The 12,266-nt window shown below is 49.6% G+C and overlaps 1 protein-coding gene across 1 annotated transcript in view; it reads left to right on the top strand.

The window, feature by feature from the left end:
- Positions 1–3,313: 3,313 nt before the first annotated feature.
- Positions 3,314–12,266, top strand: part of FUT2 (fucosyltransferase 2 (H blood group)) — an 11,652-nt gene continuing 2,699 nt past the window's right edge. The window contains exon 1 of the mRNA XM_022585172.3: positions 3,314–4,773. The gene's annotated coding sequence lies outside the window, so the exon portion shown is untranslated. The remainder of the gene's footprint in view (positions 4,774–12,266) is intronic.

The following is a 12,266-nucleotide window of genomic DNA, read 5'->3' as shown; positions in this document are numbered from 1 at the left end:
CTGCGGAGCATGGGCTCTAGCATGCGGGCTTCAGTAGTTACAGCACACAGGCTCAGTAGTCGTGGCGCACGGACTTAGTTGCTCCACGGCATGTGGGATCTTCCCGGAACAGGACTTGAACCCACGTCCCCTGCATTGGCAGGCGGATTCTTAACCACTGCGCCACCAGGGAAGTCCCTTTCTTTGGCTTTTATTTGGCTTATTGTCTATCTCCCCAGTAGAATGTAAACCACATGAGAGCAGACCCTTGTCTGTTTTGTTCACTACTGTGTCTTCAACACCTAGAACAGCACCTGGCACTTAGTAGGCACTCAAAAAATACTTGTTGAATGAATGACTATCACCAGACAACTACATCCTTTCTTGAGCTCATGAGGAACTTTACAGAGCTATATTCAGAGGACCCACCTGACCTACAGTTCTCCATAATCAAGTTTCTTAGGGCAAAGGAATCCATGGAGTCAAGATAATAAGATCATCCCTGTTGGACCTGTCTCTGGTGAGTTCCCATGAAAGACTAAGGAAAGCCAGCTCCGGCAGCCAACACACTACACACATGTACTACCATGAAACAGCCAAAATTTTGAGGTGTGTAAATCAGACAGAATTCAGCTTCCAAAAGGCAGCTCAGGGTGATATTGAGAGCTGAACAAACGGACTGATTGAAAGTCAAATGTAATAAAACTATAGAACATGTAGTAGACAGAAAAATGCCCCTCACCCTCCTGCCCAGATGTCCACATCCAAATCCCTGGAACTTGTGAATATGTCATTTGAAGTGGCAAAAAGGACTGTATCTGTGTGTTTATGAACTGTGTCACAATGAGTCGTGGTCCTAAAAACTGAAAAGAGCACTGGCCTAGAAAAGTCACACTGTTGAGGTGTGTGGGCTTTTTTTTTTTTTTTAATAAATTTATTTATTTTTGGCTGCACTGGGTCTTCGTTGCTGCACGCGGGCTTTCTCTAGGTGCAGAGAGCGGGGGCTTCTCTTGTGGAGCATGGGCTCTAGGCGCACGGGCTTCAGTAGTTGCGGCACGCAGGCTCAGTAGTTGTGGCTCGCGGGCTCTAGAGCGCAGGCTCAGTAGTTGTAGTGCACGGACTTAGTTGCTCTGCGGCATGTGGGATCTTCCCAGACCTGGGCTCGAGCCCGTGTCCCCTGCATTGGCAGGCAGATTCTCAACCACTGCACCACCAGGGCAGCCCCAAGAAGTCAAACTAACCTTGATACCCAAATTGCAAAGGCACTGGCCAGGCAAGGGCAAGAGAGGATTTTGGTACGAGTGACTTGGATTGAAACCTGCCTCTGTGTCACCTTCTCTGTGTGACCTTGGGCTTTCTCCTTGGCATTCTGAGCTGGGGTGTCTGAAAAGAGCAAAGCAGAAGTCGAAGTGAGACACCTGGCTGCTGAGGCTTGGGGAAGCGTGCGAGGAACTTACATCGAGGCCAGGCTGGGCGGAGGAGGGTTAGGGCCAGTGAGATTGATGCCGAAAACTCAGCTTCTGTGCAAGGAATCGAATCAAATCTCAGAGACAGAGTTTTAGGTGAAGTATTAGAAAAGAATAGCTTTATTGCTTTGCCAGGCAAAGGGGGACACAGTGGGCTTGTGCATCTCAAAACTGTGTGTCCCAACCCGGGGGATTCGGGTGAGCAGTTTTATAGCAATGGTTCAAGGCCAGGGTTGTTGAGAAGGATTAGGGTGTGTGAAGGGCCTGCACTCCTTTGATCTGGTCTCAGGTGGTCTCCTGATGAGCTTTTCTGGTTCTTTTAATCTGGCCTCAGGTGGTCTTCTCTGGAATGAAGAATGCTAACATCTTCCATTTTGGGTGGGTTTTAGTTCTGTAAACAGCTCAAAGATATTGTTATGTGTATCCCTTGAGGGGGAACCAGGACCCTGCCCCAAGGCTGCACTATTGTTTCTAGACTATTCCTCCCTTGTCTCTGCATCCCCTCCCTTCCCTGATTAGCATCTGTTTGAACCTGCCCTTTGGGACGGCAGGGAAGGGAACACAGAAAGGCTTTTGTGCCCAGGAGCCCCACAGGGTCCTGCTTGGTTTCAACATCACAACTGATAACGGCAATAATCAATTTGCCACTTTAAAGTATATGATACAGTGATTTTTAGCACACTCATAGTCTTGTACAAGCATCACCACTATCAAGTTCCAGAACATTCCCATTCCCTCAAAAAGAAACCGGTGGGCTTCCCTGGTGGCGCAGTGGTTGAGAGTCCGCCTGCCGAAGCAGGGGACACGGGTTCGTGCCCCGGTCAGGGAAGATTCCACATGCCGCGGAGCGGCTGCGCCCGTGAGCCATGGCCGCTGAGCCTGCGCGTCCGGAGCCGCAGCCATTCCCTATTCCCTGCCTTCCCCAGCCCCTGACAACCACTAACCTACTTTCTATCCCTCTTGATTTGCCTATTCTGGACATTTCATATAGATATTCATACACTATGAAGCCATTGGTCATGGTGGGAGTTGTTACACGGCGGAAATTGACAATTGCTACCAAGAAGGGTTTTCTTCTGCAGAGAGCTGGTGCTGCTAAGACAGGAGAGCAGAAGGGTTAAAGACAACAGTTCTCAAATGAGGAGTACTGTCCCCCAGGGGGAATTTTGGGAATCCATGGGGACATTTTTTAGTTGTTAAAATGGTTTTCCGACACTAGCACAGCACTTAGTGACTGAGGGCCAGGACTACTGAAAGTTACAAGGGGAAGAATCAACCTGCATCCCCATGACTTTTGAACAACCTGTTAGACATTCGTACAGCTGAAAAATCTGTTTATATGTTTCTGAGCCCTGAATCCGCTTTGCATGTATTATAGGTAATTCCACCCACCCCTGCTTCTTTTTTCCACGTCACTGAATCGTTGGGGAAACCGGGTCATTTGTCCTGTAGACTGTGTCCCACTTTCTGGACTTGGTCAATTCCATCCTCGTGGTGTTGATTCACTGGCAACTTTATCCTCCTTCCTCCTATTTTCTGAAAACTGGCAATTACAGTGAGAGGCTTGATAGGATTCAGGTTTTTTTTTTTTTTTTTTGGCAAGGGAAGGCTGAGGGGGGCATTTGTAGATGGTGCAGGGACCTCCTGTCACTTCACGGGGTAGAGGTGCTGCTTGTTCCTCTTTCAGTGTTAGGACTGCTGGGGGCTCTGCTGATGCCTGCCCCACCCCTCCCCAGTAAAATTCTTCATCAGTCTTGCGCCTGAGTGTGGCAGCCATAGACAAGCATTGCCTGGACCCATGATACACCATTAATGTTATCGAGTGAATCGGGTCCCGCTGCTCACCGCTTACAAAATCAATACAAACGTTGACAGCAAAGGAAAGGTGCCTTTAATCAGAGTGCTGGCAATCTGGGGAGATGGTGGACTCAGTGTCCCCCCGAAAACCACCTGTGCAGATTCTGCCATGAAACTTGTAAGGGAAAGAGGGAAGTAGTCCCAGTTAATCATTGAGATAGGGGGTCAGAGTCGTCACCATCATCCAGCTGTGTGCAGGCTTGTGGACTCTCGTAAACTTCCTCTAGATGTTATCTTGTTCACACAGTTTGGTCACACAGTTTGTTCAGGAGATTACTGAAGGGGAAGCTAGGGGAGAGATCTGGTCATCTGTTAATTCTTCATTTCTACTTCTTTGATCCACGGAAAGAACCAACAAGTCAGGCAGAGTATTATGCGATTAAAAGATGTGAAAGGTGTACTTGGGCTGGAGATGAGTTGAGCATGAGTATGCCTGGTTTAAAAATTAATTATAATATAGCTTTGCTAAAGTGACAGAGAAGGGCTTCCCTGGTGGCACAGTGGTTAAGAATCCGCCTGCCAATGCGGGGTCACGGGTTCGAGCCCTGGCCCGGGAAGATCCCACATGCCGCGGGGCTACTAAGCCCGTGTGCCACAACTACTGAGCTTGTGCTCTAGAACCCGCGAGCCACAACTACTGAAGCCCGCGCGCCTAGAGCTGGTGCTCTGCAACAAGGGAAGCCACCACAATGAGAAGCCTCCTCACCGCAACGAAGAGTAGCCCCCTGCTCGCTGCAACTAGAGAAAGCCCGCGCACAGCAACGAAGACCCAACACCACCAAAAATAAATAAATAAAATAGATAAATTAAAATAAATAAGTAAAGTGAGAGGGAAAGGGGCTGAGGGTAGTTTCCTGCAAAATGCTTGCTCACACCTGGACCCATAACATACCATTAAGAGATGCAAAACGGTCATTTCCTAAGGGAATCTTTGTTGAAATAAGGGAAACTGAGAAGCGTTGCTACTTGCCAAGTGCTTTCCAAGATTCCGTCCTGCCTGGTTTCATATTCCAGCTTCTCCAACTCTCTAGCCATGTGGCCTTGGGCAAGTTACTTCGCCTCTCTGTGTCTTGGTTTTCCTCGCTGTACCATTAGAGGGTGCCCCTCTCAAGGAATTGTGAAGATGGGACGAGTTTGGTTGGCCAGGTAAGTGCTAACGGTTGTTTGCCAAGCTAAATAAATGTAGGACGCTGAGACGACTGAGCCGGGAAGAGCCGGGCCCAGCAGAACTCTGTTCCCCCTCCTCCAGGCAGCCTTCCGGGCCAGCGTCCTGGTAGCGCCCAGGGAAAAGGGAGGGGCTCCGGGCTCACCTGGCTCCAGCTCCCGCCTCCCTCAGGCTCCGGGTAGATCCTGGGCGGGTTTCGGCCACAGGTGCTGGAAGGTTCGGGAGATTCTGATTGAGAAGTCAACCCGAGGGAACGGAATGCACTGAGCTGCTCGCGGAGCCACTTTGTCGTCCAGCCAGAACCAGGTGAGAGATGGCGACTGGGAGTTCTCCCTGCACCTGCAGCACGCTTGTGTTCACACACACACGCACGCACGCACGCACGCGCGCGCGCACGCACACACACACACACACACACACACACACGACAGAGAGCTGGGAAGAGACTTGATCCCAGGGATTCAGCGGCAAGTGGAGACTCAGTTCGCCGGGGGGTTCTCCGGAAGCAGAGGGTCCATCCCTCCCAGCCCAGGCGCCCACCGCCTCTGCCCCCCAGCACACCGGCCACCTGACCTCTCCGTCAGCCCCCAAGCCAGGCGCCCTCCTCGGCTCCCATCAACTTCCTTCCTGGCAAATCTATTACTTGACCTCACCCCCATCCCCTCTGTCACCACCCCTCTCCCCTGCCCCACCGAAGGCCACCAGCTCCCTGCCTCCCTCCTGTCACCCGGTTCCCCGGAACCGAGGCAAACTGAGAATGAAAGGCCAGGATGGGGCTGGGGATTTCAAAGTGGTAGCCTCACGTTGTTGTCTTAAGCTCTTCCTCAGCGTTGTGATTATAGGGTGAATTTCGGTGACAGGGATGGACAGGGCAAAGCACCACGGCGGCGTGGGTGTGGAGGGGATTCTGCAGCTGGGCAGGAACTGAGCTCAAGGAATCGGACGCGCAAATTACAGGGTGTGATGGGACTGGGTTTCAGGTTGGGGAGAGTTGGGGTTTTGAGCAGAGGAGCCGGTAGGGTGAGCTCTCACGTGGGGACAGATGGTGGGGGGAGGGGAGGCAGGGAGGCTCCGGCCAGACTCCAAGAGGGGAGGGGATGAGGCCAGGCCTGGGACAGAGGGAAGTGGATGAGAATGAGAAAGTCTAAAAGAAGCTATCAGCAGATTTGGGTGGCCCCACTTTTCTGAGGGACTTGGAGGCAGAATCCCCCTGCCAAGTTAGGGCAACCCCTCACAGGATGACTCCCAGGGGACCGGGGCGGGGGCGAGGGACCTTGATTCCTCCTCTCACCCCTCCCTGAAGGGTGTGATGTAGCTGGAAGGACTGAGGGCAGGTAAGGAGATGGACTTCCTGACCTCAGAGGACTGAAGGGAAAGGCAGAATCCTCCCCTTTGTCAGAAGCTGTGCAGCCTTAGATTCTGACTGCAGCTGTCGGCTTTCCCCAAGAGCTCACCTCCAATGACCCCGACGATGTCAGGAGGTGCTGATTTCCAGGTCTCCTCCACCCCCCCGCCCCCCGCAGCCCTGGCCTTTCCCCAAGCCTGCCACTCACCCGCTCTCTGACCGGTCTCTGAGCCCCAGTTTCCTTAGCTTTTAAGTTGGTGTGTTTATGATCTCAAGATTGTTGTTAAAATTCAGCAAGATAACTGAACTAGGAGGAAGGGGAGTACGACGACAGCAGACAGGACGTTTGGTTCGAGCCCGATATAAATGTGAGTTTGGGGTATTCCCGCTCCAGATGAAAGGAACAGCCCCTGTGGTCCAGCATTCACTCCACAGCCCTGCAGAGAGGTGCTGTTATTATATTATATTATCCCCACTTTTTGGACGATGACACTGAGAGGCCCTTGGTCAAGGTCACACAGCTAATCAGAGACTCTTGCCACACCCCACAGAGCTTCTCTCCAAACCTAAATCTTTCAAAACCTCTCAGCTTGGCCCCCTACTCCCAGACACTGGGTTTCACCCTGTGAGGCTCTCCCCACCTCTTCCTCTTCTCCCTGAAGCCTCGGTCAAGGTCATGGGGTCGAGTTCTGGAGGCCAGTGAGGCTCCTCAGCAGTGGCCAATCCCCCTCCCTGGGTGGGAAGGGGAGAAGCAACCAGGAAGACTGAGAGACATTGTTCTAGAACATTCTGCATTTCCTTTTACCTGGTCTTTCTGTCTGCTGTAAACAAATTTCAAAGGAACATTCAGGGGCACCCGCTGCCGGTCCAGAATTGAAGAGGTTTGATTGTGAAAGTCTGTGCTTTTAATATTCATTTTTTTTAACCTACTAGGTGCTGGGAAATGGAGACCAAAAAAAAACAAGGTGGGGGGGGATATAGGAAAATGAATGAGGCAGGGAGATGCTGGCAGAGACTCACTGAGGAGGGAGAAAAAAAAAAAATGGGGCCAGACAGGGACTGCATTCTTACCACGTGTATTTCCTGAGCACCTGCTATGTGCCGAGCCCAGCTTCCGAGGGCTGTAGGGGACACACAGGGGACAAGATGGACACTGTCCCTTCCTTCACAGGAGGAACTGTGTAATAAAGACACTGAGACTGAGAGATCTCAAAAGGGACTGACCTAGAGAGAGAGAGAGAGAGAGTTGGGGCAGAGCAGGGGCTGGAGGTGGGACCCAGTCGAGGAATATCCATCCTGCCCGGCGGCCTTTTTCTCTCTCCCTCTCTGCCTCTCCCTCTGTCTCTTCTGTTGTCATTCTATTCCTGTCTCTGTTTCTTTCTGTGTTTCTCTTTCCCTGCCTCCATCTTTCTCTCTCTCAGTCTCTTTTTGTCTCTCTCTGTCTCTCTCTCTCTGTCCCTGTTTTTTTCTCCATTTCTTTCTACTTCCCTTTCTCTTTTCCTGTCTTTTTCCATCTCTCTCTCCCTTCCTTCCTTCTCTCTCTCCCTTCCTTCCCTCCATCCTTCTGCCTTCCTACAAGCATCCCCCTTGGCCCCCGTTGTTCCATGTCCCGAGCTCGGCAAATCTGGAGCCAGACAGAGGCTCCAAGTCTTCTCCTTGCCCTTCAAGCTGGAGGAAGGAAGAGAAAACCGTGGTGGGGAGAAGGCAGAGGCCACTCCACAAGGAGCTTTCCTCCTCCTCCCTCGATGCTCCCTCTTCCTTCCTCCAGCTTTCCAGTCCTCAGAGGGTTCCTCTCCCCCGTCAGGGGCAGAGTCTGAGGAATCCTGTGGGGACCTGGACCCGAATGAAAGTGCTGTCCTCTCCAAGTCACCGAGTCAAGTACATTCCATGCAGGGCTGAGTGAGTGGAGGCTTCACTTTCAGTGACCTTGAGAAAGCGGCCTTATCTGGAACTTGTGGTCAATAAGGCTGAGACTTTCGTGAGCCAAAACTGAGCTTTGAAATAAACCTTATTCACCAAACCCAGCCTCCCTGGCTCCTTCGTTTCAATGCGGAAGGGGCTAGAGGAGGTTGTACCACCCAGAAGTCTATTTCTGGTTGTGTTCAACACCTGGGGACACCCAAAGGTCCCACACCCCCAGGTGAGTTGGTTCAATTCAAATCCAGGCATCTAGTTGACAAGGCTGAGTCTCTTCTGGAAAGAGAACCCTCCTGTGATCTTAATGGACTCGGAGGGTTTCGGAGACCTATAGATCAGAAGCAGGGATGTTGCTACATTAGGTCTCGTGCTAACTTTTCTCAACCATAATGAACCCTAAAGGACCACACCGGCATAGCTTCTGGAAGCTTCCCAGCTTCAATCAAGTCACAGCTAGCTTGATTTAGCCCCAGTGTTCTCTTCTTAATGGCCATTTGGTTCAACAGTTTGACCAGGAACACAAGCTCTAGACCAAATCAAACAGAAACATTTATCTCTAACCTACTTTGGTGCAGAGCTTCCAGGATATGCTGCGATTAAAGCCTGCTCAGGAGGAAGGGATTTTTTTTTTTAACCTGGGTGGGAACCTCATATTCACAGAGAAGGAGGAGGGAAGACTTTGGAAGAGCTGAGAGAACAGAAAGCCATATTTCCTGGGACTCCTCCCAGATATCGGCATTCCCATTCACTCAGAGTCCAAGCTTGCTGAGTCAGTGGCCAGACCTGGACTTTCCCTGCAGCGACATGTGTTGGTCCAGCCTAGACTGCTGAAGGACAAAGCCCCTCAATCATTTCTAGATGGGGTCTTAGCAACAGTAAGGTGTTAACTGTGATGACGTTAAGTAAGGATTCTTCTGCTTTTCCTTGCTGCCTTCTAGCCACGTAATGGGCAGTCAGAACCAATTCATTTCCTACTTTTCTTTACTTATGCTCTGCAACCTCATCCTTTCGGGGCCTTTGATTTGTTCTAAACAATCTCAGCCAATAGCTTAATTAACTGCTTCGCTCTACAAACCACTGCGTCAAGATTTATGACCCAAGATGGGGAATCCTCAATGCCCTGGACCTCCTATAATGATGTCGCAGGAGAATGTGGTGTGAGAGGATTGTCATGTCCCAGGTCTCGGGTGAGTCTCTGGGACGGGCCACCAAGGGAGGGTCCTTGGCTTTGCACAGGAAAGAATTCAAGAGCAGGCCATAGTAAAGTGAAAGCAAGTTTATTTAGAGAGATACACGTTCCATAGGCAGAATGCAGACCATCTCAGAAGATGAGAGTGGCCCCAAGATATGGGGTGGTTAGTTTTTATGGGCTGGGAAATTTCACAGGCTAAGAAGTGGGAGGATTATTCCACCTATTTTGGAGAAGGGACAGAGATTTCTCGGAACTGGACCATCGCCCACTTTTTGGGCTTTTATGGTCAGCCTCGGAACTGTCGTGGCCCCTGTGGGTGTGTCATTTAGCATATGCTAATGTATTACAATGAGCATAGAATGAGGCTCAGGGTCTACTGGAAGTTGAATCTTCCACCATCTTGGACCTAACTGGTTCTAACCAGTTTTTTGTTTGTTTGTTTGTTTGTTTGTTTTTTGCGGTACGCGGGCCTCTCACTGCTGTGGCCTCTCCCGTTGCGGAGCACAGGCTCCAGACGCACAGACTCAGCGGCCATGGCTCACGGGCCCAGCCACTCCACGGCACGCAGGATCCTCCCGGACCGGGGCACGAACCCGTGTCCCCTGCATTGGCAGGCGGACTCTCAACCACTGTGCCACCAGAGAAGCCCCTAACCAGTTTTGGTCACACCCTGTTTTTCTCAATGGCTGTGTCATTCTTTAAGGGTGTGCCCTGCCCCCTTCCCTCCTGTCTCAATACCATAGTGAGTCCCATGTGTTTTCAGGAGGCCTGTTCTATGCAACCACCCTAACTCCTGGAACTAGCTTCTGTTGTAACCAGAGTTGAAAGGAACAGGTTGTATTGTTCAAATATAAGCAGATTTTCTGGGATTTCTTGATCAGTAGTTGAAGTTCCTTTGAGGTGTCTGCACATCTCTTCAGGTATCTTCTGGTTAATGGCTTCCTGTGCTTCAGCCTGCAACTGATATGTGCCAGCCACACCTACCCCTACTCTCCCTTTCAAGATTACCTGCTGTGGTATCACAGAATGGTCTTCGGTCTTTGTCCCCAGTTCCTGGCACATAACACCTAATATCCTTGGCATTTTCTCATTGATAAGTGATAGGACTTGATGAGGCAACTGTTGCCAGCCCTCTAGATGGCTTCAGGATGGAAGCTGGTCAGCAGAAAGACCAAGCCTTCATTAGAAGATTGGCACTTTTCAGCTCTGAGGAGGGGAGACGGACCAGAGATTGAGCAAATCACCAGTGGCCAAATGATTTAATCAATCGCACCTACATAATGATACCTCCACAAAACCCCTAAACAGTGGGTTTCAGGAAGCCTCTGAGTTAGCAAACGTGAGCTAGGAGGGTGTTCTACCCCAACGCCAAGGGGACAGAAGCCCTGTGCTCAGACCCTCTGGACTTCCTCCTGTGGGCCTCTTCTGACTACTCATTTGTCTCCCTTATAATTAACTAGTAAACATAAGTAAAGTGTCTTCCTGAGTTCTATGAGCCATTCTAGAAAATTATCAAGCCTGGTAGTTTCCTGGTCATGGGAATCCCCGATCTATGACTGGTCAGTCAGAGTATGAATGGCCCCGGACTTGAGACTGGTGTCTGAGGTTGGAGGCAGTCTTCTGGAGCTGAACTGTTTCACTTGTGGGATCTAATACTAAAGTCCAGGAAGACAGTGTCAGATTTGACTTGAATTGTTGGACACCCAAATGGCATCAGGAGGAAAAAACTCTCACCTACCAACTGCCTTCTGAGCCTTTTAATAAAAATACTCAGAAGAGTGAATTGGCCAACTCGCCTTTTAGAGCCAGCCTACACTTGTCAAGACCTTAACCAAGGAAAGGAGAAGCCACTGTGGAGCCAGGCATCTATCTCAAGTTCAGTCATCTCTGGCCAGGAGGGTGGACAGGTCAAGCTCTTGATGAGCAGGGCAATTTCCCATCAAAGGGGATATAGATAGGCAGGGCATGCAGAGATGGACATCTCTAGAAACTGGATCCCGGGCTTCCCTGGTGGCGCAGTGGTGGAGAATCCGCCTGCCAATGCAGGGGACACGGGTTCAATCCCTGGTCTGGGAAGAGCCCACATGCCACAGAGCAACTAAGCCAGAGCGCCACAACTACTGAAGCCCACGCGCCTAGAGCCCGTGCTCCGCAACAAGAGAAGCCACCGCAAAGAGTAGCCCCCGCTCGCTGCAACTAGGGAAAGCCTGTGCACAGCAACGAAGACCCAACACAGCCAAAAAAATAAAAACAAATAAATAAATTTATAAAAACAAAAAGAAACTGGATCCCCAGTAAATAGTAGGTTCGTACACTTGAACTCATTATATATAGACAGCCACACATGTATACTTACAGTCTATAAACACCCACATTTCAACATACAATGTGTATACACATAATGTATGCATAGCGTCACGTATACACACATGCTATTTGTACACCGTCACCTGCACAGCATATATGTAGTACACACCCCTATATGTACACAATACAATTATCACTCAGAGATATTTTGAGTTTGCTTTCAGACCACCACAATACAGCGAATATTACAACAAAGTCACACAATTTTTTTTGGTTTCCCAGTGCATATAAAAGTTGTGTTTACCCTGTACTGTAGTCTATTAAATGTACAATAGCTTTATATCTAAAAAAATCCAATGTACATACCTTAATTAAAAACACCTGATTTAAAAAAAAAAAGACCTGGTGAATGAAAAATAAATACTGTATTAGAGTTAAAAAAACAAAAACAACAACAAAATACCTGATTGCAGGACTTCCCTATGGTCCAGTGGTTAAGACTGTGCTGCTACTGCAGGGGGCGCAGGTTCCATCCCTGGTGGGGGAAGTAAGATCGCGCTGTGGCCAAAAGATAAAAAAAAAAAAAAAAAGAAAGAAAAAAACTTCATCAGTCTAGACACTTAAGATCTGCATACTTTATGTGTGAAATAAAAATTTAAAAGAACGCCTGATTGCTAAAAAATGCTAACCATCATCTGAAAATGCAGGCTTGCCACAAACCTTCAATTTGTAAAGAATGCAGTATCTGCGAAGTGCAATGGAATCAGGTGTGCCTGTATATACACAACCGTACAATACAATGTACACATGTCCATTCACCTGCACACAATTCCACACTCACATACGTACACAGCATATAAATACCCATATCTCCTCATACAACGCACACGCCATGGGTGTCTATATACGTACAGTGCATATACACATGTAAACATGCACATGTGAGTCCAGTGGAGACACAGCCACATAACACACACTCCAGAGCTGTACCTGCATACATGTAACCCGAGTATTCACACTCATTTCCATGCACATGCA

The sequence above is a fragment of the Delphinapterus leucas genome, chromosome 20 (genome assembly GCF_059928025.1).
Source record: "Delphinapterus leucas isolate spDelLeu-1000000601 "Yukka" chromosome 20, BTC_Dleu_Yukka2, whole genome shotgun sequence".
Taxonomy (NCBI): Eukaryota; Metazoa; Chordata; class Mammalia; order Artiodactyla; family Monodontidae; genus Delphinapterus; species Delphinapterus leucas.
This window is presented reverse-complemented; position numbering and strand designations above follow the sequence as displayed.